Source organism: Pteropus medius, unplaced genomic scaffold (assembly GCF_902729225.1).
Source record: "Pteropus medius unplaced genomic scaffold, Ma_sr-lr_union100, whole genome shotgun sequence".
Lineage (NCBI taxonomy): Eukaryota > Metazoa > Chordata > Mammalia > Chiroptera > Pteropodidae > Pteropus > Pteropus medius.
Genome location: NW_024352784.1, coordinates 8970030 through 8996139, shown reverse-complemented (window position 1 = coordinate 8996139; position 26110 = coordinate 8970030). Strand labels below are relative to the sequence as shown.

Sequence of the window (26110 nt, the reverse complement as noted above, 5' to 3'; positions counted from 1 at the left end):
CTATGAAAGGGTCATGGAAATACCTGGGGAAGGGGCATGGAAGTGAAAAGAGCATTGGGATGATGGTCAGGAAATCCATGTCTGATTATTGATCACCTGTGTGGCCATGAGTTAGTTGCTTGAAATCCTAGGCAAGGGCTTCTCAGACTTCAACATGCATATGAATCGTATGTTCATTGGGTATCTTGTTCATATGCTGATTCTGAATTGGTAGCCTTGAGCTGGGCCTGGGACTCTGTATGCAAAGCAGCTCCACTGATGCTGATGCTGCTGGTTCATAAACTCTACTTAGAGGAGTAGCTCTAGATCATTCTTCTCTCACTTGGGAATAGGGATAGCAATATATAGTTATCTTACTCCCACTTTAAAAAGTAAACATCTTTGTGGTTGTCCATTTCTAAAACACTAAAGTCCAAATGTCTTGCTACGTCTCAGTGTGGTGTACTGAAGCCTTTGAATCTGGTACCAACCTCATCTCCAACTACTCTCTATTCCCCCCAAACCTGAATTATTTACCAGTCCTCTGTATGCCATGTTCCCACACATCTTGATAACTAATCTCTATCTTCTGAAACATACTACATGATCAGCTACTAGGCTCTGAGCTCCTTTAGTAGTTCAAATAGTGTCATTTAATTTTTGTAGCTCAAAAGTTAGCATATAGCCAATATATAGCAATTGCCCCCAAAAAGTTTATTAAAATAGGTTCAACTCCTACTGACTCTGCAGAGGATGAAATAAATGTCACTTCTTCTATGAAGCCTTTCTTAGTATGGTCAGATGGAGCTCTAGTCAGAATCTTGTATATTCTCATATAAAACTTTCATGAATTTTAACATTTCTCTGTCTTTTCTATTAGATTTTGAGATCCTTGAGAACTAAGACAGTGCCTCGTCCATTTCTGATTCACCATCACCTAGCACAGATTTAAGCATATAGTACACCCTCAGTAAATGTTTGATGAATAAGATATTGTACGTGATGAACAAAAGAATGAAGGTATACTTGAAAAGGCAGGCTTTGTTTTGTTTAAAAGAAATTCAGAACCACACACTTTCTGATTTCCATTCTGTGAATGAATGCCTGCTTCCTTCTATAACTTTACTTTTGAGGGCAGAGATGCAATGTGCTACCCCTGAGCAGATTCTTAATCTACCTGTCAGGGCAGCAATGCTGTGGATTGACATGCCTGGAGTTGGAACGATGATCTTGTCTCACTCTGATAAGGATTAGGCTGTCAAGTGGTTAACGACAACGCGGGAGTCTGAGATGAAAGCCGATTGAACTACTGCATGCATAAACTTGTGGGGAGGGAAAATCTTAAGGAGGTCATGGGACTCCTAAAGTATTCCCTTTGAAGGCCTACACTGGTCAAATGAGTTACCAGAAAACTTAATAAGTATCAAACACCATCTATGTGCTGAATGCTTCTGTCCATTATTCTATTTACTTCTCACAGTGACTCCACAAGGACAATATTACCATAAGGGTTCTAAAAATAGTTGCCATGTAATAAGTACCTTATCCATATTATCTTAGCTGGTGTTCAAAGTAGCACTGCATAATACTATTATACCCTGATTTGCAAGTAAGAAAAGTGAATATTAGAGTAGCTGAGAAACTTCTCCAGAATATGAAGCCTTCATATGACAGAACACGCATTTGATTCTGTATCTGTCTAATATTTGCATTTCAACGCCTATCACATTTATGAGTTTTCTAAGGGTTGACTTCCTCACTAGGCTTGTAAGCTCCTTGAGACCCGTATTTTATTCATAGTCACACTCCCCAGAGCCAGATATGATCAATTGATTTTAATTGAAGTAAATTGAATTTTTCTACACCAAATTGCCTCAATACCTCCTTGAGGGCTGGGAAGGTACACTGTTTACTTTTATATCCTCAGTGCCTTATGTATTGTCTTTATAGTATAGGTGAGTTATAAATGGTTATTGGATGGCTGCTGGAATGATGGATAGATGGATGGATGAAAAGATCCAGGAAAGAAATTAAAAAGAAAAAGTTTTCTTGTATATTCTGTCCAGTTTATAGTTTTTATTTTCAGTGGGAAGACTAGTTTAGTACCAGTTAGTTTGTCATAGCTAGAAACAGAAGAAATATTCTATTTCTGAGAACTAGGGGACGGGGCGGTGGGGAGATCCAGAAAAGAAATTAGCAAATAGAAATTAGCAAAGAAATTAGCAAAATTAATCTACTAAATTTAGATGTGAATGAGACGAAAAACAAAGATCTGGTAACGGTAATGGAAAAGGACCTTGAATGCCTAAGTGAAATGTTTGAAGAAGGTTGGTTTTGCCATAGGATACTATTTAGATCAGAACAAGGAGGTTGGGAAGTGATATATGTGACCTTGACACAAGGTGCTATGGGACTTCATTTTTAGGATAACGTGAGGTCACTTTTTTCTATGGCAGCACTTATATCCTCTTCCATGCAGCCTATATCTTATGGAACCAAATCAATTTGATCAGCAATAGTGACTTGAGTGAGGATATGGCTTGAGTTATTCCCTCAAGGAGCTTGCAGAGTAACAGAAAAGAGTTATGTTATCTTTATAAACAGCTGTAACTCAAGGTCAAAAAAAAAAAAGGCACGAGAAAGGGCTACAAATATTTGCAAAAGAGAGGAGTTGAGACAAGTGTACATTGGAGTTAGCAATTGAGTCAAGGATGCTTAAATGAGTGCATAGCATAAAGGAAAAGAATAGCTTGAACAAAGTGGAAAAACATCTCTCCAAGATAGAAACAAATTTTACCTTCAATTTAAAGATAATGAAACTGAAGTTCACAAAGATAAATTGCTGATGAAGATCCCATGGTGGAAGAGTGGCATGGCTGAATTCCAAACCTAAATTTTCTGATTCCCAAACACAAGGTGTTAAAGATTTTGCCACTGGCCTCCCTGAGTTACAGCGGTAGTAGGGAATGGAGAAGAGAAAACAACTGGGAAGAAATTGGGTAGTAATAATAATACCAATAGCCAATAAAGGCACACAACTCTTTCACACATTTTATGTATTATCCCATTCAGTCTTCACAACAGCCCTGTGTTACAGGTAAGGAAACTAAAGCCCAGACAGGTTAAGTAATGTGTCCTATGTCACACAGCTGATAACAGTTTGAATCCAAGCAATCTGGCTCCAGCATGTGTTTTAAGATTAGGGGGATTAGAAATGATAAAGAATTAGTGTCTTCCAGATGCACCACAGTCTTCCAGGAATGTTTACCTCAGAACTGGAGCCAAAATTTCTAACCTCCTTTCTCCCGAGGGTCTGTCTTGGGTCAGAAATATGATTCTTCCTTTCTTATTTCTCTCTTAACACGGAAAAAAATACCAACTAAAAAACAAACTATAATTAGGATCCTTATCTCTTGAATTCAAAACAAAAATTGAAAAGCAGCTGAAAGGACTTCTTTGAAATGAAAAGGAAACTATTTTAGATTATAAAAAGTATGCTAATTAAAAATGATTGATATGTTATTTCGTTAGTGACTCATGTTACCTTGTTAGAGTTTCATTCACTTCTTGTTGACTAATGAGCTCATTGAAATATGGAGGAATTTATATTGAATTTTATTTTCTTTGGGGTTTCATGTATGTTTACGTTTCATTTTAGTTGTTAAGCAACCCCTAAGGTTTACTTGTAATATCTATTTAATTTGAAACTAAAAAGACAGCAAGAAGAAGACCTTGCAATCTGGCTGAGACACAGAGCTTTCTTTGTTGGTGTGTGCCAACTGTTTAAAATAATGGAAATTTCCTTCCCTTAGTAATAAACAAATTATCATCAAAGAAACAGAATCATTCTTGCCAAGCATCATCACTGAAAGATGGTGGGGAAAAGTCCTCAGTACTAACTATTTTTCTAACCTTTTTCAATATGAAAATAAGACTGCAGTTAAAATATTGGTCCTTGTTCTGCCTTGGTCCCTTTTTAGCCATTTGAATTTGGCCAGAGACTTGGTGTCTCTGAGCCTGCATTAACTTCTTTGTTACCTAGAAATCTACTCGTCTTTATAGGGGTGCTAGGGTCTCATAAAGGATGATATAGAAGAGTGCTCCACAGAAATAAGGCCTTATTAGTATTGTTTGTCATGTTGGTATTTTTCGTCCGTGGAGAAATATCCCGGGATAGTGCACAAGCTGTTACAAGCTGTTAACGAAGGTCCTACCTCTGGATCCTCATCCCCATTAATGAGACAGATAGTGTAGTGGAAAAGGCAGTATAAAGCTGGCTTTTTGACTTCTTTTTAAAAAAACATTTTCTTGATCAGTCTTGTTAGGGGGTTATCAATTTTATTAATGTTTGCAAGGAACTGAATTTTGGATTAATTTTTCTATTATTATTTTTTAAATTTTGTTGCTTTTTGCTTTTTTTTTTCTTTCTTGCTTCTACATAGTTTGGGTCTCAGCTGGATGTCTGAGGAACTCAGCAACATCTGCATACTAGATGGGACAAAACTTTATCATCCCCTGTCCTACGCAACCACTATTTCTGTTTAGCTCTCAGCCACACAGCAGTTACTCTCCGCTAGGCTTATTATGTGCTTGTTCCAATCATGCACAGCCTAACACATCATAATAGTGCCATTAGGAACTATCATTCATACTTCTGTAGTTCACCCTCTGCATAGTTCATTCACCCTCTGAAATACCATGAGCTTCTCAAATACCTGCCCAAATACATCAGCAGCTCCAAATCTGCCTCCTTAGCCATGCTTTCTTTTGGGTTCCACTTTACTATGCTGCAGTCCAGAAAATGAACCTAGCCAGAAAGCTGGAGCAAATATTTGGCTCACTTTATCTCTCAAGAATCAGTCTTGTATTGCCTATTGTCTAGTGTCTGAAAACAGTACCCTCGTGTATTCCTTCCAGTTGTAATTTTTTATTTTTCAGTGGGAGGATAAGTATAGTACCAGTTAGTGTGTCATAGGCAGAAGCAGAAGAAACCTCATGTTTTTTAAGAACTAGAAGATTTAGGGTATAGTTATGGATCTCCATGAATCTGTATCCTGTGCCTTAGTTTATTTGCCCAATTGGTATCAGCTTCTTCATTTAATTTACTTACAGGGTCTTGGTGAAGACCAATTTAGATAATGGTTGTGGAAGTGTTCTGCACACTAAAAACTATATAGTAGTTTATAGTAGTTTAATACTACTATATAAAAAGTATGTAGTATTAAACATGAATATTACTTATTATGCACAGATGCTTGAAAGGATTAGTCAATGTGCATGATAAAATAAGTATTTTCTGGCACCATAGAAAATGAGATAGGAGCAGAGGAATAACATTTGTAACTAATTACTATGTACTACATGCTATAATTATGGCTTTATTTATTTGAACAACCTTATAATACACATGTTATGTTTATTCCCATGATACAGATCAGGAAACAGAGGCTCAGAAGAGCTAAATAATTGCATAGTTAGTACAAGCCCGATCTGTACTTCAAGGCCTGTTTCAAGGCCTGTTATTTGGACTTGTTTTCCAAAGATTTCTTTCTCAGACTGAAAGGCATCATATAAACATCTAGACTAGAATCCTGAACCTCTGAGATTCGCCAACTGCTAATTGAAATAGGCTTATTACGATGTCCTGTTTTTTTCTCAGTGCTGTATTTTTTTGACTTGTTAGGTTATCTTGTAAATAGTTCTGAGGAGTGTTAGAGTCATTAGTGATGGCTACATCCCCAAGTAACAGTCACTCATTTGTGTACATATGCACGTATGATAGTGTGTGTATGTGCATTTCTAAAATTTCTTCTAAGTAAATCCTTTTCTTCTTTACACCAGAAATACGGCTTGAAATATGAACTATTAAAAGTAGTGTAAACATTACTAAATTGGGGTGTTAACATTTAAAAATTGTTTCGTGCCTTTTAAATGTGTTTTGCTGTTTTCTCTGCCTAATTATCATTCTTTTCAATATTTATATGTTATCATGACCTTTTTCTGATTGAATAACTTCAACTGGGTCTCAAGTGCTCACAGTCCTACTTTTAGAATTAAATTATATCCCAAAATGACAAGTGAATCATGTCACAAAAAGAAGCAGGGTGGTAGAAAGGTCATCACATCTGTCATAACCTCAGAGCCATTGTTTTTACAACTAAGAATCAGGAAATCTAAGAAAAAAGGCAGGGCGCAGACAATGTTTGTATTGTTACCATGTAGGCACTGTAAGGAGTGATTTCATATACATCACCTCATTTAACATCCACAAAAATCCAACAAGGAATAAATTGTTATTGCTCTTGACATAATTGACTCAGAATGGAAATGAGATAATACAGCTCAGTGTGGAGGTGGAGATGGAACCTACCTCTAGATCTTTTTGATACACAAACCCAAGCCCTTTATGGTTTATGTTATTCTATTATTTTTTATGTTTTGCTATACAAATGGCCATTAAATGTTTTCTTAAAAGTAGAAACGTTTGACTTTAAGAGAACTCTAAGATGTAAACACCGCTTCTTCGGTGGCTGTGGAGCAGTCTCACAGCCCTTCTAGTTTGGGTCTCCGTCCCAGACTGTCCCATCCACTCAGTGGTCCTCTCCTAAATTATTCACCTTAATTGTCAAAATGGCCATTTCAAACGCCCAAGCTGCCTTCCAAAAAATAAAAATTTACTCTGATGTAAGTCAGTAATGGTCTGTGTTTCAAACTCCAATTATGATTCACCAGGGAGAGTTGAGAAATACCTTGAACAGGGCAACATCTTAGGGAGAGTATCCAGTTTCTCATGGTGACTACTTTTCATTCAAATAGTGTGTTTGCCAAACCATCCTTATGTCGTTTTAAAGTTAATTATATGTGGTATGTAGTGTAAGATGGGCAGTTCCTTATCATTTTGGCCTCAGATTCAACAAGCATTTATTGAATGCTAGTTATGTGCTAACTACAATGCCACTTGCTTCCATGTTCATTACCTTATGAATTTTTTTTGAGGTAGTTAGTATCATATATTGAAAATAACAAGTTTTAGAGTCAGACAATCTCAAATGTTTATGTAGGCTCTGCCACCTGCTAACTGTGGGGCTTAGAAAGTTACTTGCTTAAGTATCTAAGCCTCAGTTTTATGGTATAGTGTACAGAAATAGTGATAGCTATCTCAGAAATTTGTTATAATTTAGTGACATTACATCTAAAAAGTACCTAAAAAAATAACCATGATAACTGCCAAGTAAAGGGTGACATTATACATCATCCGTATTTAAGAAGTGAGAAATAAACTGAAGTTTATGTTGGTTAAAAGGTCATTCAGAGTTCTAAAACACAATACTTAGGTATCAGCCAAAAATCTTAAAATTCCCTGATGAGGGCTACAGGGCACAGATGCATTTCAGGGGTGCAGGGTCTTTGACCTTATTAAATTATGTTAGGGCATGTTCACTTACATTACTCAGAGTATCTTCTTTCACATTGCCTTATTGCTTAAGACTATGCTTCATTGACTCAGTTGCCTTTACATCTGTCTACTATAGAGAGCTGCATTCTGAATTTGGGCTTCTTTGAATAACTGTCCATTTGTTTAAAAATTGCAAACAAATCCTTGATACCTCTTCTCTAGACTGAATGCTTTTCTCTCTTCTTAACCTCTCCTTCCCCTTGAATTCTATTTATTAACTCTGGCTCTTATAAGACTGTTTTATAAACTTTCTGAAAATGAGTTGGCCATCACTTCATCTATCAGCTCTTATTTTTAAATGGAAAAGCTATCTTTGGACTCCTCATTTGCATAGCAGAACAGGCATTCCCAGAAAAATCATTTACATACATATTTTATTTGGAATGGTCCAGAGGCAAAGAAAGAGCTGATTTGCCACCCCCTCGTGACTTACAACCCTTAAAAGCGCCAACTAAGAATTAGACGCCACCTACCATGAGTAACACATGCAGCATTCATCTCATTCGCTTCTCACAGCAAAGCTGGAACATGGGTGGTGCTCCTCTTGTTTTACTGTTGAATATGAAAAAGGCTGGCAGTGGTTTATTTGTGTTACTTTTCTCTGCCAAAGTGAAGTAAATTGAAGGGAAAAGAGTCACTATGAAGCTGAAATCTTTGCCACAGATTAGCCAAGAGTAAACATCAGAGGCTCTCTAAATTGAAGTTGTGTTACCAAGCCTGTCGGTAGTATTTTTGGTGTGACTTAGCAAGTGTGTGGCACCACTAAAAAAGAGAGTTCCTGTGTTCTGAAGTAGATCCCATGGTCCTGTCAGAACTGCCTACAAAGCCAGGGTGGGAACTGAAAATGCTGTTGATTAGCTCCAGTAAAAATGATGTTTGCAATCAAAAACTCTGCAAGCCTTACAGAGCTGTTTAGATGACAGCCTCACCCCTCCTCCCTTCTAGGACTTCTCAAGAAAGAAAGACAATGCTAATATTTATTGAGTACCTACTGTGTGCCATGCATTCTTCTAGCACTTTTGTATGCATTAGGTATTGATCTTTGCATCTGTTATCTTCCTGTTTTTAAATCAAGAGTTTAAATAACTGGTTCAAAATCACCAAAGTTGTATAGAAAGGACATAATGTTCATGGTTAAGGGAATGAGCTCTAGAGATGGGGAGGACTGGATTTGAAACTATACCTCTTTCCAGCCATGACTGGAACACATTCTGAAACCTCTTGAACTTGTTACCCACATCTTCAGGTATAACAGGGTAGTTGTGAGAATTAAGTGAAATAATGCCTGTTGATATACTTAACACTTTCCCTGCACATCATAAGTGTTTGGGAAACATGAACTAGTTAGTTAGTGGGGAGTGGTGGTGGTAGTAATGCCAGAACTGGCAATTGTTTCAGTTTGATTCCTAAGTCCATGTATTTCATTATACCACACAGTCTTCTGGAAAAATTTCTCATTCTGGGAATTTTTTCTTTTCACGTATGGGTATTACCTTCATAGAAGCAACTTCAGTCATCAGTAAAGTGAAATTGGCATATAGTCACAAATTAAATCTATTAAATACTTGGTCACTAAGTTGTTTGTTTTATTAATTTTCTCTTTCTCTTGGTAAGTCTTTTCATTAGTTGAATTGCTTTAAGTTCCACTCTGAGTGAAATGTAATATAGTAACTATCAATCAGAACTGGGGAAAGGTTATCTGGTGACACAGTGCCCAGCTTGATGGCAGAGCAAGATGTACAAATAATGCTTGTTAGCTTTAATTAGCAGAGGGCACTCTCCTACCTTTGGGAGATACAAAGAATGGTGGCCCAAAAAGCCACACAGTGGACTTCTACAAAGGAAAGGACTGGTTACCATGACACACTAGGGCATCTTTTTCTCCCCTCGTTCTCTACGTGTACTTTGTTCTCAAGATGAGATCACAGTTGTGAACTGGCAAAAGCATGAAGCCAAGGAACTGAGGCTTTCTTGGCTAAAAAGAGAGTTAAAGAGGACTTTGGAGTCCTAAAGCTTAAATTTGAAATCTGATTACGGCAATTAATAACAGAATCATTTTCTCCACCCAAACTTTGGTTTTCTATTAAATAGTAATGAAAATGTAAAAATAATCCTCATTCTTTTTATCTCTCAGAGGTATTGGAAACACCTCAGGAGATGATGGACATGAAAATAGTTTATATTGATTTATTCAGTCAGCAAATAATTATTGAGTACCTATGTATCAGATACAGTTAAGCACTAAAATAATATACAAAAAGAAATGGTTTTAGTGTGGTTGTGATATTAGCAATTAATTTTCCCATTCACAAGAGAATAACAGTAGAATATTTATCCTCACATCTAAGTCCTATTTCTAGCTAATCTTCACATTTCAGGAAGAACATTGGGCCACACATTAGGTCACTTGCTGCCCTTAAACCTGCCAAGTCCAGTTAAACCTCTACACTTACACCCAAGCTGCATATTCACCCTGAGTGCTTCTCCCTTTCTTTCCTCACTGTCCAAATCAGTCTCATGGCTCAGATATTTGTACTGAGATTTAAATCCAGGTGAACTTAGCCCCAAAGGCCATCTTCATTTTATAACAGCTGTCATTTCTTCTCAGGGATCCTCAAACTTTAACGTGCAGATTCTGGGAGCCTGCATTTCTATCAAGTTCCCAGGTAATTCTGATACTGCCAGTCCATGGGCCACACTTTGAGCAGCAAGGTCCTAGAATCCTAATTCGGGGCCTAAAATATTCATTGCCAATACTACACAACCACATTTTCTTAAAGTTCACTAGCAATTTCCTTTTTCTTTCTTTCTCTTTCTTTCTTTTTCCTTTCTTTTTTCCTTTCTTTTTTCCTTTCTTTCTTTCTATTTCTTTCTTTCTTTCTTTCTTTCTTTCTTTCTTTCTTTCTTTCTTTCAAACTTTCTTTCTTTCTCTTTCTTTCTTTCTTTCTCTTTCTTTCTTTCTCTTTCTTTCTTTCTTTCTTTCTTTCTTTCTTTCTTTCTTTCTTTCTTTCTTTCTTTCACAACAACTTTCTTTCTTTCTTTCTTTCTTTCTTTCTTTCTTTCTTTCTCTTTCTTTCTTTCCCTTCTTCCTTCCTTCCTTCCTTCCTTCCTTCCTTCCTTCCTTCCTTCCTTCCTTCCTTCCTTCCTTCCTTCCTTCCTTCCTTCCATCTTTCCGTCTTCGATCTTTCCGTCTTTCCTTCTTCCTTCCTTCCTTCCTTCCTTCCTTCCTTCCTTCCTTCCTTCCTTCCTTCCTTCCTTCCTTCCTTCCCTTCCCTTCCTTCCTTCTCTCTCTCTCTCTCTCTCTCTCTCTCTCTCTCTCTCTCTCTCTCTCTCTTTCTTTTCTTTCTTACACATGAAAAGAGAAGTAACTGGTGGTTTTAATCAAGTAAGAGGCATCAGAGCTTAGACAAGTCATGTAGCCTCCTCGAGTCATTTTCTTATCCATAAAATAAGCAGCATGCCAATTCCTGCCTTGATTTTCTTATGCTGTCCCCATAAGTGGCTTCAGTGCACCACATGTCTAACTGTGCTATTCAGCCCTATTTTAAAAGAATCCTTTTCCTTTCACTGATTTTACCTTTCCTTTTATTTTTACGTATCTTTGAAAGCTGTTTTTTTATGGGGATTGTCATGAAACTAAAAACAACGTCAAGAGGTAATCAGCGTTTTTTGATTGTCAGAGTCTCTGCTAAATTAAAGGTTAAATATTCCCAAATCAAGGGCTTCCAAAGGAAATAGATAGCCCTGAGTGCCAACAGTTATTATCATCTCTTCTTCAAGTGCCATGCTTATGGTACATTTCTTTTTGTCTCATTTCATAAATTTGCATTTTCTCTCTCTCTCTCATGGCATAATAACAAGAGCACAGACTTTGAAGTCAGACTAGTTAAATGTAAGGATTGTTGATTCCAAATGAGTTAGACTACTTAAAACAAAAATTTCTCATCTGATCGATAATCTATAAAATAGAATTATTAATAATAAGAAAAAACTTCAAAAGTTTTTTAGAAACTAATATAAAATAATATTGAACGTCAACTCTAATTGAAAAATAAATATTAAAAAAGCTTTTTGAAGGTCAAATTAGATCAAATATAGTGCTTGATTTGTAGTTGAGACTTAGTAAATGTTAATTACTCCCCCAGCCTATCCTTAGTCATTCTTTCTCTTTCTGTTTCATATCCTCTCTCTTTTCTGAACTTATTATTATTCTTCATTGAGCTTCTTTTACATTAAATTTATTTAAAAAAATGTGAATAAATAAATGAATAGATAAAAGAATTAACTAGCAATTTAGTTAAAAAAATAACACTGCATTTTTATTTTGGCATTCTACTTCTACTTTTTCAAATTTCTGAACCATTTTCTTATGTTGGCCTTATAACATCTTTGTAAGATACTATTATGGACACATTTTCATTTGCCTATGGTTCATATATTCTTATGGCTTATCCATATGACTGAGAACTTCCTGAAGGCAAGGACTAGTTTTTATTTATTTCTGCATCAGCTATGTCAAGCACAGTGCCTGACATACAAAATTTCCTCAGTAACGTTGTTGAATGACTAAATGAAAGAAGGAAAAAAAGGAAGGAAGGAAGAAGGAAAGAGGAAAGGAGTGAAATGAGTTTACTTTTATAGATGGAAGGTTGCTTATCTTATGTACTGCCTGGCATGTAGTAGGTACTCAATACCTATTCATAAAAGATATACAATTATCAATGTAAGTCTTGGGTAGATTCTCAAATGATAAGCAGCTGATGAGACATATTTGATTTGGAGGGTTGCAATGACAAACTCAAAGTATTAATGATGTTGAGAAAATTAGAGAGATACATACAAAAAAATGAAACTGGATCACTTTCTTATGCTATGTACAAGAATAAATTCAAAATGGATTAAAGATTTAAATGTAAGACCCCAAACCATAAAACTCCTAGAAGAAAACATAGGCAAGAAATTCTTTGACATTGATCTCAGCAATATATTTTTTTTTAATATGCCTCCTTGAGTAAGAGAAACAAAGAAAAAAATAAACAAATAGGACTGTGTCAAAGTAAAAGCTTTTTACATAGTGAAAGAAATAATGAACAAAATGAAATGACAACCTACTGAATGGGAGAAGATATTCACAAATGATATATCTGGCAAGGGGTTAATATCCAAACTATATAAGGAACTTATACAACTTAACACTAAAAAAAAGCAAATGATCTGGTTAAAAAATGGACAAAGGACTTGAATAGACATTTCTCCAAAGGGGACACATAGAGGGTCAATACACACACGAAAAGATGCTCAACATCACTAATCATCAGAGAAGTACAAATTAAAACCACAATGAGCTATCACCTTACACCTATCACAATGTCATCAGTAAATCAACAAACAAGTGTTGGAGAGGATGTGGAGAAAAGGGAACCCTTGTGCACGGTTGGTGGGATTGTAAATTAGTGCAGCCCCTATGGAAAGCAGTATGATGGTTCCTGAAAAAATTAAAAATAGAATTATCATATGACCCAGCAATTCCACTTCTGGATACTTATTCCAAGAAATCTAAAACACTAATTCAAAAAAATATATGCACCCCTATGTTCATTGCAGTATTATTTACAATGTCAAAAATATGGAAGCAATCTAAGTGTCCATCGGTAGACAAATTTATAAAGAAGAGGTGCGTGTATACAATGCAATATTACTGAGCCAAAAAAAAAAAAATGAAATCTTGCCATTCGCAACAACATGGATAGACCTAGAGGGTATTATGCTGAGTGAAATAAGTCAGACAAAGAAAGGCAAATACTATATTATTTCACTTATATGTGGAATCTAGAAAACAAAGTAAATGAACAAACAAAGTGGAAACAAACTCATAGATACAGAGAACAAATTGATGGTTATCAGATGGGAGAGACATTGGGAAGATGTGTGAAAAAGGTGAAGGGATTAAGAAGTACAAACTGCAGTTATAAAAACAGTCATGAAAATGTAAAGTACAGCATAGGGAATATAGTCAGTAATATTGCAATAATTATGTATGATGTCAGAAGGATACTAGACTTAGAGTGATCACTTGGCAAGTTATATAAATGTCTAATCACTATCTTGTACACCTGAAACTAAAATAATATTGTATGTCAACTGTAATTGAAAAATAAAATTTTTAAAAGTAACCAGGAAAATGAAGAAAGAGAAGCCATCTTTTTGGGGGACAAAGATGTCAAGCTTTCATGTTAGTGTCGGCTGTGCCTCTGTAGGCTGATGGTTGCCAGGGCAACAGTGGAACCAAGTCATTGCTTTTGTGTAGCTTTCCATTGATAATCACTAATGCGAACTAGGGTTGGCTTACACTTTACACCTGCCTGGCTTGTAAGTCTACCTTAATTGGATATGCCAAGATTGAGGGAAAAACTAATCTCCCTTTCAAGACAACCGACAGGGAGATGAAGTGTTGTTTGGACCTTTATTGTTACAATTTTGCTTGACCAAATTACTATGAACTGTCTTCTCTCAATGCATAGCCTGCTTTTGTTGACAGAACCCTAGTGTTTATCCTCCAAGGGTAGTATAATAAGTCAGGGGACATTTTGATGAAATGTTTGAAGCAGTTTTTTTTTGAAATTTGCCTGTTTTTTCCAGGTGCAGTGAGGAGAGATGTGGTGTTGAGGAGGAAATGGAGGTTATGAGGAATTAACGAGACGTAAAAGGAAACTGACTACCTACTATGTGTAAGACAGTGTTGGCCTTTCTAATAATATACTGGTCTTGATCTTTCCAACATCCCTGTGAGGCAGATGTTAAAGTCTGTAGGCTAGAAATGAGAAAACTGGCTCTAACAGTGAATTCCTTTTTCTTAAGTCTCAGATTGAAATTAAGACATATTGTCAAAATTCAAAGTCAGATCTTCCTGGTGCTAAATCTATTTCCTTATCTATTTTTGGCTTCTAATGAGAATTTGAACAAGTCACTTTCTTTCATGATTCTCATTTTTGCTTTCTGATGGCTTCCTAAAGCAGTCCACCACCTCCTTGCACTGTCAGCTCCACTAATATTTAAATACATTTATTTTGGTTTAGAAAACATTTATTATAAGCCTACCAGGTTCTAGGCACAGTGTTAGGTGCTAAAACAATAAATGAATAACTCGTGCCACTATGTTATAGGAGCTTTCCATCTAGACTCTAGAATCTAGATGGAGAAATCACTAAGACAAAGACTTGCATTCAAGTCTGTTACAAAGCAAGAAGTCTGCATGTGTGCTCTTAAGCACAGAGGGGAAGAAGGCAGAGTTTTTTAGAGAAGTAGAAACATCAAGAGTAGATGAATTTTACTGGGGAAAAGGGCCAGCAAAGGCCCAGAGGAATGAAATAGTGTGCTGGGGGTGGAAAATTGTAGACCAGTATTTTGAGAGCAACAGGTGACACTGGAGATACTGGAGAAGGTGACAGTGGAGAAGGGGACTTGTGAGGCATGGCAAGGAGCATGGACCCTGAGATGGCGGAGATTGGTCTTCTTTGTGGTGGTGAATCTCTAATAACATCCTTAGGCAGAAAACTTCTGGAAAGGGCCTGAGAATAAATATTTTAGGCTTTACAGACTGTATATAGTCTCTACCATGTATTCTTCTTCTTCTTCTTTTTTTTTCTTTTTTACAGTCTTTTAATAATGTAAAATACTTTCTTCACTTGTAGGTGTCCAAAAACCAGCTGCAGGCCATATTTTGCCCACAGGCCATAGTTTGCTAAATTCTGCTTTATGGCATGATATCTAATTTATCAAAACCCTGGTCAGTGATCTTTGGTTTGTCCATTTTTCTCTTAAAATTTAATGCTTAGTTATTGTCTCATTTAATATGCTCGACAATCTATTTATAAGTTATAAAGGCTTAATAATTTTTTTAATTGAGTAAATCCCAGAGACAAGCAGGAACACTTTAAAATTATCCATCTCCCATTTACCACTAGAGATTTGTTAAAATTTTGAAAGGTAAAATGGTAAGACTTTTATTTTTGACATAATTTAGCCCTTCTGTGTTTAAATTTTATTGTGCATAAGAGTTGTCTAACAAGGTTATATATACCCCCAGACCATGCATACTGTACCTTATGTGTAGAATAAGGAATTTTCAAAGTTGGTTTTGGCTATGTAAAATGTTTCACCTATGTGCTGACTTTAGAAGGAAATTTTCTTCCAATAAGGTGTGCATGATAGAGTGGGACAGTAAGTTCCCTGGCTCAGACCCTAAATCTCTAAAATACAATTCATACTAAATTAGTCAAGGATATTTTTTATTGTTTATTTGTTTGTTTTAAAAACTGAGTCACATGTTAAGCTTGTGATCAGCAAAACACTTAAGCATGTTTTCACTCTCACCATGGCCAAACCATATTTCCTACATTGTTCTATACAAGCAAGAATGTGTCGTTGTTGTTATTGCTATTGTTTATTTCTAATTTAAATGCAAATTTTTTTTATGCTTACCCCTGTTCCATTTCACCCCCTTAATTTTAACTCCCCAAACTGTTGAGGTTATCTTGAATCTTGGTTTTACTTTTTATCACATTATCTGTCCTTCCTAATTTCACAGAATCTTAGCGTTGGATAGTCCTTGAAGTGCTTTCCATTGAAGGTTGAGTTGGCACTACAGGTCCCTATTATTTAGCCATCCACTCTCTGCATGTGCATTTCTAGTGATGCGGGATGGGCCTGGGAATCAATACCTCCCACTGCATTATTGAACAGATCTAATTGCTTTAAAATGCAGTAATTGAAAGGAGCAAAGACATGTTGACTATCAGCAATTTGTCTACATAATCTTATTTTTTAAACAACCAAGTAAATTAAGGATTATTTTATCAACTTTACGAATGAGAAAATTGAGAATTAGAGAATCTTAGTGTATTCGTTGCTCTAGCTGGAAAGAAATGGAGGTAAACTTCAATGCCTCTCTAACTTGTAAGTCCAGTTATAGTTCTCAGATTCCACAGGTGGCTCATTATAACTAAAGAACTTCTCTAATGTTGAGCCAAAGTTCCTTCCTTTTATGCTATGTTCTTTATGCCCTCTGGAATAACACAAAACAAATTGATTCCCTCTGCCCCTGCCTTGGTTGTTGGAGGGCATTATTCAAGTCATGTAATGTAGCAGCTGACAGACTCTCATGAGGAAGAAGCGGACTTGTAGGGTAGCTCAGCATAGAGCTTTGGACACAAGTTTTAGCACAAGATAAATCTGGATTTTAATCCCAGCTCTTTTACTTATTTACTCTGTAACCATGGTCAATTCATATCAGTTCTCTAACCCTTGTTTTCTTCAGTGTAAATAAACAACATCAATCAAAACATGTTTAAAAGAGGTCTTGCCTCCTAGTGGGATTGTTAGGATTAACAAGGTGATGCTGGTGAGAGCTCAACACAATGCCTTGTGGAGAGTGTTACATAATCACTAGCTGCCAATATCATTCTTGAGTATTTTGTTTTCCACAATTAATAATGTATTTATTTGTCTTTGTCCCACAAGGCAGTATTCTGTTTAACATGTAACTTTGTCTCTTTTTTTCATTACTGATGAAAGCACTGAATAATAATAGTTTATACTTTTCTGCTTTCGAAGTGCCAAGGAGTTTAAGCTCATCACACCTATTATCTCAGTTCAGTCTCATAATATCCTTGTAAGGTAAATACTATAATTATCATATCCATTTTATAGATAAGTAAACTGAATCTCAAAAGGTTATGGAATTTTCTCAGTGTCACACAGGTAGACAGTAGTAGAGCTGAGATTCAAACCAAGGCAAGCTGGCTTCAGCTGTCATTATCTAACTTTTATGCTAAGCTGCCCCATAGAGCAACCTTGGGTCATGGGAACAGAGATTTCATTACAGACTTTCATTCTAAATGATGCTTCGCATTATTTCCTCTTATTTTTTATCTTTCCCCAAATCCCCAGTACTCTGTGTTTTCCATGACTGTCTTGTTTCCCTCAAGAGTGCTAAGTTAATTCTTACTAATTTGAACAGTTTGTCTTCTTTGAGCCTGTTTCCCCGTATATAAAATGGGGATAGAAATACATATTCAATACTGCTGCTATGAAGACTAAATGTAATAATTCAAACAAAGTATCCAGATCAGTGTCTGGCACATCCGAATATGTTTCTGTTCCTTTTGCTCACTGCCTACCAGCATTCACATTAAAAGAGAATGATTGGGCAGGATACTTAATTTATTACTTTACTCAGCAACTAGTTATAAACTGCCTACTAAGTGCACGGTTTTGTTTCTGCATTGGATAAATTAGAAAAAAAAAAAAAGGCTAGAACATTTTATAAATTGTAAGAAGGAAACAAATGTTGTATAGGTGCCCAGAAGGCCAGGTAGGGCTCCCAAGACTGAGAGGAATTTGATCTGAGTGCTGAAGAATGAATAGGAATTACTTAAACAGCAGGAGAAAAAAAGAAGGCCTTCTAGACAGTCAACTGGTAATAGTAATAGGAAAAGTTTAATGAATACGAATAATGACTTGTTTACCCAGCTTGTTGGTCTGCCATCTCTAGAAAATTCTACCTCCCCTTGCTTCCCTTCTTCCCTTTTCCTAATTTTTGTGTAATATACAAGCAACATAATGAAAATAAAGAAATTAAAGCAAATGGATCTGCAAAACACCAATTTAATGCATTGAGTGCTTTGCTTTTTCTTTGTTTTCTAATCATTAATAATATAATTCTATCAAATTTTATCTTTTTATTAACCATTATTGCTAAAAATTCAATGTTTTTATTTTTGAAGTTCACTATTGCTCATTTGTTTTCAATGACTGTTACATTTATATATTGTTCTATATATTTAAACTTTAAAAATTTCCAAGGATAATTGTCTTGAGAGACATATAAAGTTGCCAAGCACACAGACTTTGAATAAAATACCTGATAATTTATTTAAACTCTACCTAGGTTATTTTTATTGTTGTTGTTATTTGTCTCTAAAATGGAAATTAATAGTTAATGTTATGTATTTGCTGTCATGAAAATTAAATGGGTCGAATATGAAGCATTGAGCCCAGTTATAAGCCATTAATGATGGTGACAATGATTAATATATAATGCCCATTTACTTTACATAAATGTAAATATATATCTATAAATATATCAGATTGATTTGGATTTTAGCCAGGAGAAACATTACTCATTTCCTTTTTTACTCCAAATTTATTATGTCTATATTTAATAAAAATCTTCTAGAATTGCAGTGTTATCAGATGCAATTCATTCATTCATTTGTTCAATTTGCTGAATGTCCACTTTTTTCTGAACACTGTCTTAGGCTTCTAAGAACTCATGATCTGGCAGGGAAACAAATAAATAAGCATATGATGACAATGCAATGTGATGATGGCTATCTACCAACAAGGGCTGCCATGGGCTCTGTAGGACTCGGAACCTAACACCTCACTATAGCCCACTGAATGATATGGCCCCAGTCCATTCTTCCAGCCCCTTCCACTAATTCCTATCCCAGTCTCTACCCCACCCCCACTCCATCTTTATTCTCCCCGACTACACATGTTTTCTTCTGGTTCACATTCTTTAGTTTTGTCTCAGGATCTGTGCATGTGTTCCTCCTCTGCCAGGAAGCCCTCCCCAACTCTTCACATGTTGCCTCCTTCTCATTGTCAGTTTCAGTTTCATTTCTTCAGAGTGCCCTTGTACTATCCATTGACCCTCCTCAATTTTCTCCATTCTAGCATCTTAATCATTCCTTCTTAGAACATATCAAGTGTACAATCGTATACCACCCCCTTAGGCTGTGAGCTTCATGCAGAGATTATGCCCATGTTCATCCCTGTTCACATAACATCTAGCAAAGTGGAGTGTAGAAAAGGCTTTGTAAAATATGTGTTCAGTTGATAAAACTCAGGGAAGATGATAGTTATGTGGATTGAACCTCACCAGTTCACCAAGGAGACAGAAATCAACGCTGGTTGAATATCATGATTTGGAGGCAAGCATAGGACATATTCAGATTTGGCTTCAAATCTCATCTTGCTACATACCAGCTATATTAACATAAAATCATCTCAGTTTTATGATCTGTATCATCTTCATCCATGAAATAGGGAGAAGAGCACTTGATCGTGAGGTTGCCATGAGGAGGAGACCTAAAGTATCCAAAGCATGCAGGTAAATAAAAATAAATAGCATTATTATGTATATTTTCAGATATGATGAGGAAGGTCATGAATTGCATGAAGTGGAAATGTTTCTACACAGTCGATCCTCATCTCAGTCAGAGATTAAAAGATAGAGGTCTGATAGGAAGCACTAAGCTGCTGTGAGAAAAATTAAATTATTGCAAACTCTTTGGAAGTACAAATTGCCTACAGCAAGTTTTTGAAGGTCAAAGATTTACAGTTTCTTTTTCACAGCAACCAAAGAATATAAAAATAATCTATATCTTAGTCTGAATGTTATAAATATAGTAGCTCATTTAGCCCAACACCTCATGAAATATGGTTTCTCTGGATCTACAGATGAGGAGACAGATACAGCAATGTTAAGAAACTTACTCAAGATCACAGTACTAGTAAGTAACAAAGTTGAGACTTCAAGCCAAGCAGCATGGCATCACAGTCCACATTTTTAACCAGTGAACTTTACTGCTTGTATATGGTAGAAAGCCCTGTAGAATTTGAAGTTATATCTATGAATTTAGAGCCATACTCCACCACTTAATAATGGCAGGTCTTCAACAAAGTAATTAATATTCCTGAGCCTATGTTTCCTCATTTAAAAAATAGAAAGACAGGTTTTGGAGAGACAAGGCAGAGTGAGAGATATCCCCGGACCTCTCTTCTTGAAACAATAAGCTGAACATCTAAAACTCAACAAAAACCACCCAAACTGCACACCAGCACGTCTGAGCATGGGATCTGCACATAAGAGCTACCACAGGTCAGAACCCCGGGTGTAGGGCGGTGTACTAGGAGAAAAAAAGAAGCTGCCTCTTGCAGCCGGAGCTCTTTGTAGGAGGAGGGAGAGGAGAGAAGGTGTAGCAAATTCCCCGAAAAGCCCTGCCTGGAAGTGCTGTAAGCTCTACATGGTCGGTGGCAGGGCCCAGTCATCTGGGCAGAGAGCAGAGAAGAGGGATGGCAGAGAAACAACAGTTGAGTTTTACCAGCTGCAGTTGCAAAACCAAGGCTGAGATGCAGCCCACAGCCCCCAACCCAGAGGCCCCCTCCTCCCATACCCTCCGAGATCAAACACTGCAAAAATGCAGGAGAATCTGAGCAAACACTACCAAAACTGTTGCTAGCACTGACAGGGACTGAAACTGAGAGTAGCCAGCATGATTGAATAGCTACAAGAAAATAAAAAGACATTATCAAGGCTTTATATAAAGCAGTGATCCAAGAGGCTTAGACGCCACCTACTGGAAACCAAAATAAAAGTGCCTTCTTTGCAACAGGCTAAGGAGAGATCTTTATATAATAAATCTTTCTGGACAAAAAGCCGAATATATTTCCATTAATGCCCAGGAAGAGAAATAGTCCATAAAACACCATGAACAACCAAAGTGACAAGGCATCTTAGAAAGAAAGCGAAAAATCTCCAGGAAATAAGTTACAGACATAGAAATATGCAACTTAAATGACAGAGAATTCAGGACAGTATTTCTGAAAAAACTCAGTGAGTTCCAAAGCAAGTCATATCAATAATTTCAAGAGTTGAAAAAAAACACAACTAGATGAGCATAGCAAGGAGATTGAAACCCTCAGAAAGAACAGAATAGGTCTTCTGGAAATAAACAAAACAAGAATTCCAAAACACACATTGTAAGAGTTGAAAAATGAAAGTGCAAGTTTGAGATACAGAGTTGACCAAATGGATGAAAGGATCAGAGATATTAAAGACAGAGATCTACAGATAAATCAGAAGGAAGAAGAGAGAAACTGAAGAATGAAAAATAATGAAAGAGAAATACAAGAACTAGCTGATATCATCAGGAGAGGAATCTTAAGAATAATGGGCATTCTCGAAGGGGAGGAAAAAGGGCAGGGATTAGAAAGCATTTTCAGACAAATAACTTATGAGAATTTCCCAAATCTAGAGAATGAGCTGGAGCTTGAAATTCAAGAAGTCAGCAGAACACCCAATTATCTCAACCCAAAAAGGCCTTCACCAAGACACATTGTATTAAAATTATCAAAAATCAGTGACATAAAGACAAAATTTTCAGGGTAACCAGGGAGAAGACGGAATTTATAAAGGAAAACCCATTAGATTATCATTGGACTTCTCAGCACAGATGTTACAAGCCAGAAAAAAGTGGAATCCAATATTCAACTATTGAGTGAAAGGAACTACCAGCCTAAAATAATGTATCCAGCTAAGCTCTCCTTTAGATATGAAGGAGAAATTAAGACCTTTCCAGACATACAACAATTGAGGGAATTCTCCAGTACAAGGCTTGCACTACAGGAAATACTAAAAAGATTCAGTTCGCCTAAAACAAAATGACAAAAAACAAACAAACAAACCCATAATTAGGAGAAAGGTGACTATCAGGCAAATAGAAGCAAGGAGTGCAACCCTTACGAAGAACAGGGCATTATAAGCTTAAATAATAAGAAGGGAATTGCCAGATAGTAATGGACATTCAGCATACTGAGACAACAATGACTGAAAAGAGATGGATTCAAAGATCCAAATTCACAAAGAGGAATGGAGATAAGGCACATACATACATACATACATACATACATACATACATACATCTCCTTTACATATTCATAATGGTAACCACACACCAAAGATTCAGAACTGAAGCATATAACATAAAACAAGAAGAACCAGAGGTAAAACCCATAAAAGCCAACCAAAATAAAGAAAACAGAAACACAAGGACAAGGAAGCAATGGAAACACCAAGCTACCAGAAAGCAAAAGATAAAATAGCTATAAGAAGACCTCATATTTCAATAATTACCCTAAATGTAAATGGACTGAACTCATCAATAAAAAGGCACAGATTTGCAGAATGGATCAAAAAACAAAACCCAACCATATGCTACTTCCAGGAGACACATCTCAGCTCCAAAGACAAATATAGACTCAAAGTGAAAGGGTGGAAAATGATATTTCAAGTAAATGGCAGTCAGAGAAAAGCAATAGTAGGTACTAATATCAGATGAAATAGACTTCAAAATAAAAAAGGTAAAGAAGGATACTGAGGGACATTTCATGATGATAAAGGAGATCATGCACCAAGAAGACATAACACTTATTAATATCTATGCTCCCAATCGGGGAGCCCCAAAATATGTAAAGCAATTACTAACAGAACTAAAGGGAGAAACAAACCACAACACTATCATAGTAGGGGACCTAAATACCCCACTGTTGGATATGGACAGATCATCCAAACAGAAAATCAAAAAGGAAATAACATCCTTAAATGACACATTAGACCAATTGGACATAATTGACATTTACAGAGCCTTCCATCCCCAAACAGCTGCTTATACATTCTTCTATATATATAGAACATTCTCAAGAATTGACCACATACTGGGACACAGAGATAGCCTCAACAAATATAAGAAGGTTGAAATCATACCAGTCATATTCTCTGATCATAATGCTTTGAAATTAGAGATCAACTGCAAAAAGAAATCAGGAAGAACCACAAATACATGGAGATTAAACAACATGCTACTGAAGAATAACTGAGTCAAAGAAGAAATAAAAAGAAAGATCAAGAGATACTTAGAAACTAATGATAATGATAGTACAACATATCAAAACTTTTGAGACATAGCAAAAGCGGTCATATGAGGAAAGTTAATATCATTACAGGCCTACCTCCAAAAACAAGAATGAGCCTAAATAAACAACCTAATGCTTCATCTTAAAAAACTAGAAAAGGAAGAACAAATGAGGCCTAAAGTCAGCAGAAGAAAAGAACCAAAATTAGAGCAGAAAAAAAAAAAAAAAACAATAGAAAAAATAAATGCAACAAAGAGCTGGTTCTTTAAGAAGGTTAATAAAATTGACAAACCCTTTTAGTGAGACTAGATTTACTAAATAAAAAAGAGAAAGAACACAAATAAACATAATCAGGGATCAGAAGAGGGAAATTATGACTGATATTACAGAAATATAAAGGATTATACAAGAATACTATGAAAAAGTATATAACGCCAAGTTTAATAACCTAGAAGAAATGGACCAGTACTTAGAAAAATACAATCTTCCTAGACTGAATCAAGAAGATCTGGAAAATCTAAATAGACTGATCAACAGTATGGAAATTGAAATAATCATCTAAAAATTACCAAAAATTAAAAGTCCAGGACCAAATGGCTTCACCAGTGAATTCTACCAAACATTCAAAGAAGATTTAATACCTATTCTCCTCAAACTCTTCCAAAAAATTGAAGAAGAGGTAATACTTCCCAACTCATTTTATGAGGCCAATATTACCCTGATACCAAAACCTTGTAAAGATAACACAAAAAAAGAAAACTACAGACCAATATCTCCCATGAACACAGATGCAAAAATCCTAAATGAGATACTAGCAAACCGAACACAGCAACATATTAAAAAGATTATACACCACGATCAAATGAGCTTCATCCCAGGGATGGTTCAACATACACAAATCAATTATTGTGATACACCACATTAACAAATTAAAAAATAAGAATCATATGATCATATCAATAGATGCAGAAAAAGCCTTCGACAAGATACAGCATTGATTTTTAATCCAAACACTTAACAAAATCGGTATAGAAGGAAAGCACCTTAACATAATAAAGGCCATCTATGACAAACCCTCAGCTATAATGTAAACCCATATTTATATGGGCAAATAATTTTTGACAAAAAAGCCTGAAACATACAGTGGAGAAAGGAAAGCTCCTTCAATAAATGGTGCTGGGAAAAACTGGAAAGCCACCTGCAAAAGAATGAAACTAGACTGTTGTCTATCACCACACACCAAAATTAACTCAAAATGGCTTAAGGACCTGAATATAAGACCTGAAGCAATAAAATACATAGAAGAAAACATAGAAACTAAACTCAAGGACCTTGGACTTAAAGGGGATTTTATGAATTTGACCTCAAAAGAAAGGGAAGTAAAAGCTAAAATAAATGAATGGGACTGTATCAAACTAAAAAGCTCTGCTCAGCAAAAGAAATCATCAAAAAGGTAAAGAGACCACCATCTGAATGGGAAAATATATTTGCAAGCAACACCTCCGATAAGGGCCTAATATCCAAAATATACAAAGAACTCATATGACTCAATGACAACAACAACAACAACAACAAAAAACCAAACAAACGTTCCAATAAAAAAATGGGCAGAGGACCTGAACAGACACTTCTCCCTAGAAGACATACAAATGGCCAACAAATATATGAAAAGATGTTCAATATCACTAGCTATTAGGGAAATGCAAATCAAAACCACAATGAGATACCATCTCATACCTGTTAGAATAGCTATAATCAACAGGACAGGTAATAACAAATGTTGGAGAGGATGTGGAGAAAAAAGAACCCTCATACACTACTGGTGGGACTGCAAATTGGTACAGCCACTATGTGAAACAGTATGGAGGTTCCTAAAAAAAACTAAGAATTGATCTACCATATGATCCAGCAATCCCTGTGCTGGATATTTACCCCAAAGACTTGAAAACCCATATCCAAAAAGATATTTGCACACCGATGTTCATAGCATTATTCACAGTGGCCAGGACATGGAAGCATCCAAAGTGTCCTACAACAGGTGATTGGCTAAAGAAGCTGTGGTACATATATACAATGGAATGTTACTCAGCCATTAGATGAGATGAAATACCGCCATTTGTGACAACATGGATGGACCTTGAAATAATCATGCTAAGTGAAAAAAGCCAGACAGAAAAAGCTGAAAATCACATGATATCACTTATAAGTGGGATATAAACCTAAAATCAACAAATGAGCAAGACAAAGAATCAGAGACTCATGGACATGAACTATAGACTAGTGGTTACAAGAGGGTAGGGGTTGGGGAGGAGCGGGGAGGTAGATGGGGCAAAGGGGGTCAAATATGTGGTGACAGAAAAAAATCTAACTATGGGAGGTGAACATACAGTATAAATATATATATGCCTTACTCTTAAAGTGTCCAGCTAAAACTTATTGGATTCCATTAACCAATGTCACCATAAAAAATATTTTTTTTAAAAAAACCTCCTTTTTTGTTACAGGAGATTAAGGGGCAGCTGCTCTTTGAAAAAAAATAAAAATAAAAAAATATAAAAGATAGGAAGACAATGTAACCTATTTGAAGGGGGTTGTGACATTTAAATAAGCCAATGTATATAGTTGATAGATGCCAGCTTTGTAGCTGGTGCTCAAAAGAAAGTGGCTAATGTGACAACTCATAGTTGTGCTAAAATCCACCCGTGAGTCCTGACATGGTTGAGATTTTACAAACCTTGATGGCTTTTAATTGAGAAATATGCATCCATGACAGGTAATCAATATGCTCATTTGGCAGCCAGGTTCCAGATGAAAAAAGCTAAATGATGATGCAATTAGAATATACAAACAAATCCCCCTGCAGAAGCCAAATAGTCTTGACTGCCCTCTCCATCCTAATTGTGTCACTGAGTTTGG

At 36.0% G+C, this 26110-nt stretch overlaps 1 long non-coding RNA gene across 4 annotated transcripts in view; it reads left to right on the top strand.

The window, feature by feature from the left end:
* LOC120590409 (uncharacterized) overlaps positions 1 to 26110 on the top strand; it is a 672254-nt gene that overhangs the window by 308057 nt on the left and 338087 nt on the right. For all 4 annotated transcript variants that reach the window (XR_005649711.1, XR_005649714.1, XR_005649713.1 and 1 more), the window contains 2 exons: positions 14075 to 14163; positions 19547 to 19610. This is a non-coding gene — a long non-coding RNA (uncharacterized LOC120590409). The remainder of the gene's footprint in view (positions 1 to 14074; positions 14164 to 19546; positions 19611 to 26110) is intronic.